The sequence below is a fragment of the Brassica oleracea genome, chromosome C7 (assembly GCF_000695525.1).
Source record: "Brassica oleracea var. oleracea cultivar TO1000 chromosome C7, BOL, whole genome shotgun sequence".
In the NCBI taxonomy this organism is placed as follows: Eukaryota; Viridiplantae; Streptophyta; class Magnoliopsida; order Brassicales; family Brassicaceae; genus Brassica; species Brassica oleracea.
The window spans coordinates 27,083,827-27,088,872 of record NC_027754.1 but is presented as its reverse complement, the minus strand read 5'-3'; the positions used below and the strand labels follow the sequence as shown (position 1 = coordinate 27,088,872).

At 26.7% G+C, this 5,046-nt stretch overlaps 1 long non-coding RNA gene across 1 annotated transcript; it reads left to right on the top strand.

The window, feature by feature from the left end:
• The first annotated feature begins 8 nt into the window (after positions 1-8).
• Positions 9-962, top strand: LOC106304981. Its single transcript, XR_001262888.1, has 4 exons — positions 9-181; positions 285-334; positions 463-715; positions 807-962. It is a non-coding gene; the product is annotated as an uncharacterized LOC106304981 (long non-coding RNA).
• The last annotated feature ends 4,084 nt before the right edge of the window (positions 963-5,046 follow it).

The window sequence follows — 5,046 nt, the reverse complement described above, 5'->3', positions numbered from 1 at the left end:
AAAAAAAAAAGAAAAGTATACATCATTCTTATAGTGTGTTTGATTGGAAATTTGACAATTTTATATATTAGCAAGGTGCTTTATATTCAGTTAAAAGAAGGTTCGAGCTTCAGAAAATAGTGGCTGCTTTCCTCCACCTTAAAGCTCGATGAGCATCTTCTCAGTCGCCTTGTATCACCTTGTAAGTTGTGAACATTTTTAATAAGATTAAATCCTAAAGTCTCTTAACATTTTTGATCTATAAGAGTAACAGTTAATTAGTTTCCTTTGAGTTTGTTTTACAGTAACCGGTACCATAGTTCCAAGGATTATACTTGTCTTTGCTGCCCTTGCGGTTAGTGATTCAAATGGCTTCAATTCTGACCCAGATGTTTTTAGTTGTTTATCTTGTGCCCCTTGTTTTCTATCTGATTTCAAACACCTTAGTAGGCAGTTATTGATAATTTGCCCCTTTTTTTGCAGATCGTGAACCTCTGTCAATGCTCTCTATAGAAGACTCTCTGGACTAAATAAAATAAAGGAGTCAGGTTCTAGGGAGCTATGCTTCTTGAGTTCGAAGCAAAGAAAGAAGTCAGGTTTTTCTGAGCGACTCAGGACAAGCTGTTCCACAGCTATATCACTGGCATATAAGGCATCCAGAGAGTCACAGACAAGTCCAATACTTTTTCATCAGGGTTCTCCATACCAGTCATGACACGCATCCTTGACTTCACAGGTACTCTCTCAATCTACTCTCTGTTTGACAGCATATGATTCTCTTTCAAACACCGTATCTAATTGTAGTTTTTTCTCTTCTCTTATTGCAGAATCAGAAGGCTAATTGTGGTTTTGTCTCTCTTCTCTTTTTGCAGACAAACTAACACAGAAGATCATTGAAGCAGTTGAGACTTTGTTTGTTTTAGTTAAACTGCTTGAGACTTTGTTTGTTTTAGTTAAACACCGTATCCTTGTTTGTTTGTTTTGTCTCTCTTCTGCTTTGTTTGTCTCTCTTATATATATATCTTCCCATCTAATTTTAAATATATATATATTTACATATAAATATAAATTCTAATAAATTTGAGACTTTGTTTGTTTTAGTTAAACTGAAATTTTTTTTTGTTAATTTAAATGATGAAGATGAAGGGATAAATGTAAATAATGTTTAAATATTTAACTATCAATTTTTTTTTGGATTAGTGTTACTTTATTTAGTTTATTTTTATTAATGTGAGATACACATATACATATATATTATTATTTTAATTGTGATATATGAATTATTAATATATTTAATAGTTTACCATAAATAAATATTTATATGGAAAATTGACATTAATGATGATATATGAGTTATTTTTTATACCATATTTAAAATCCCTGCAAACAAATATAAATGTTTATAAGGAAATTTTACATCTCACAATTAATATGATGTCATGTCACTATTTTCTAAAACCATGTCATCTATTTTAAGTGTCATGTCATCTTTTTTTCAGCGAGAATGATTGTAGTGACGACATGTGTATAAACCACTTCGCAAATATAGTCTAGGGGATTTGACAGCCACAAAAGATAGAACACATAAATCGACCCAAAAAAATCATGGTGTAAGTTGACACATTAAAAGACAAATTTTACAGCTAAAGAACATAGAACACATAAAAAAACAACTTGATATTTGTATACAATGTATACTGTCTAGTTATGTCTTACTAAACTTCCGTTGGTATGTATTCAGTTTTGAGCAAAACATCTTATATATTAAAACAAAAATCACAACCTTGATTCATGTGTGATTTTTTAAAAATGAACATAATTTTTAGAAAGTCATGTTACATTTAATCTCTAATCTTATGATTTAAATTTTGGGCATACCAGAAATTTTTATTGGGCTATCAATAATTTGATTTAAAGAAAAGATGATCCATTGGATTATAGATAGTACAAATTAAATAGATATAATTTAATGTTGTAATACTATACCTCCATATATTAAATATTTAAATATTTGTCAATGTTAACTTTTAAAATTATAAAAAAAAATTTAAATAAAAAAAATCATATTATCTAACAATGATTAATAATTACTACCTTAAACCAATGAAAACAAATTTTAAACTATATAGTTTATTTTAAAAATTAAACAAAAACTAAATGTTTAATTATTTACTCGATAATATAAATCTATGAAGCGCAAAGTTTAATTTTTTTAAAACTTTCTAAATTTGTGAAATGTTACAATATCTTTGAATATGACAATAAAATAATATTTTACTAATCTTTATATATATAGTTACAATTTTAATAATGAAATAATAATCCGAAAATATATATATATAAGAAGATACAAATACATGTGAAAGTTTAAAACAATCTATTCAATGAAAAGAATATACCGTACACTTATTATGTTTTAAAAATTGATAGACACATATATTATAATATATGCCAATTTAGAATTGAAAACAAAATATTTATATAATAATAAAATGAAAACAAAAACTCGCGCAGTTGCGCGGATCGAGATCTAGTCTTATATATTAAAACAGAAGTCACAACATTGATTCATGTGTGATTTTTTTAAAAATGAACCTAATAGACATATTCCTAAAAAGTCATGTTACATTAAATCTCTAATCTTATCATTTAAATTTTGAGTCTACCAAAAATTTTGATTAGGCTATCAACAATTGGATTTAAACAATAGATGATCCATTGGATTTATAAATAGTATAAATTAAATAGATATAATTTAATGTTACCTCCATATGTTAATTATTTAAATATTTGTCGATGTTAACTTTTAAAATTATAAAGATTTTTTTTAAATCTAGAGCTTGACCCGCACGTCCGTGCGTGCGGGTGTTAGTTTTTACTTTTTTTATGAATTGTGTAATAATATTTCTAAACAAATAAGTTATTTGAATATTTTAGGTTCCTACAATCCTATTCGGATCCAGAAGGATCTGAATCCGAACCCTGTCCAAAAATTTACAAAATCTGAACAAAGTTTAATTTTAAACTCAAAAATTCAATACAAAAAACGTTATGTACCCGAAAGGGTCGGTTGAATTCTTGTCATGAATGAATCAGTTTCATTCAAACTTGTGAAATTATTTTGATTAACACGTAAAATAAATGTTATCGGATTATTATGATAAATATAAGTAATTAAGTAATTAGGAAGAGGAAAATGGAATGTAAAGAATGTAATAAAACACTTTAAAATAGGTAAGTTATATTTTGGACTATGTAATAAACGAAGCCAAATTAATTAGAAAAGTGAATAAATGAAGTGGTTATAATTAGTATAAAAAGGAATGAAAATATGTAAAAAATCACTTAAAATTAGGCAAATATTATTTTGTACTTAAGTTTAAATAGAATAGATAGATAGATAGTTAGATTTTGTGGAGTTGATCACGTCTAAGATCTTACTAATATGCGATTATAAGTAAATTAGTTATGATCACTGAGAATATTCCCTTTTAAAACTTCCTAATTGTTTGAAATAATGTTAGACTTTATTGGATAAGGAAGGTGCTAATGTAAATGAATCACGTAATTAGGCGTTTTGGAAGATACGTGAGTAATTAGGATGTCGATATAAGTGGGAGTTAATGTGAGTAAATTTTAGTTTTGTCAACCTTAGATTATGTCAAGTAATATATATATATCTTGATTTATTAGATTTCGGTTTTGAGAAGATGATTCCTGTTTAGTACATTTTTGTTATTGGAAAGACAATTAATTTAGAAGGGGCAAACCAAACTATTGTCTTCTTCATCAATAGATATTTTGCCATAAAGAAAACTTTTAGGCGTAATTAATGTGTTATGAAACTCATTAATTAGGGTTTGTTGCTGCACTTTGATGATTATGGTTCACGGGATTTTAAAAAATAATTCTGAATTTTATTGTTGAACTATAGTGGTGAAACAGATTACTCAAGAAATCATCCTTTTAGGATGCTTTGGTATGGGAGCTCTGTCTTTTGTCGGATGAGGAAGATGACCAAATAACATGCATAGGTTAAATGTGGTGTGAGAAATCAATAGAAGTGTTGTGGAGTTTATCAACTTAATAAATGACGTTAAATTTATTTTAAAAATAGGAAATATATTCTCAATGGCATTTGAGTGTAAATAAAGTGATATTTAAAGGGTTAATTCAATTTTGTAATCCTGTTTTAATAGATTAGATAATTTATTTTAAAAATTAAACAAAAACTAAATGTTTAATTATTTACTAGATAATATAAATCTATGAAGCGAAAAGTTTAATTTTTTAAAAACTTTCTAAATTTGTTAAATGTTACAATATTTTTTAATATGACAATAAAACAATATTTTACTAATCTTTACATATATAGTTACGATTTTAATAATGAAATAATAATCCGAAAATATATATATAGAAGAAGATACAAATACATGTGAAAGTTTGAAACAATCTATTTAATGAAAAAAATATACCGTAAACTTATTATGTTTTAAAAATTGATAAACATATATATATTATAATATATACAAATTTAGAATTGAAAACAAAATGTTTATATAAAAATAAATGAAAATAAAAACCGGTGCGGTTGCGCGGGCAGAGATCTAGTTATTCTTAAATTATTACATATTCCTTTGGTACTTATCGAGAAGATACGCACTCAAACGTACTAGTTTATCAATGTGCAATTGTAAGGTAACAACACTTGAATATGATTTTGCCTCTTCTTCACCGAACATAAGAACACATAAATAATGTACACATAAATTAGTTGGTCCGTACAACGAGCTAAACTTCCGTCTGGTATGCCTTAGATTAGTTGGTTCGTACCACCTATATATATTAGTTAGTCCGTATATGTCTCTCGCTAGGGATTAATTATTCTACACTAAGGTTAACTTAAACTCTTTCTAATGATGCCATCTAAGCAATAAGAATACTTTAGGGATTGACATTTAAGCAAGTTTAAAAATTAATTAGTACAAATTTAAGGTTTCATCTTTTTAAAAGATCCTCAATTAATATATAAGAGATTTGTTGTACACTTGTAGTACTGAATTT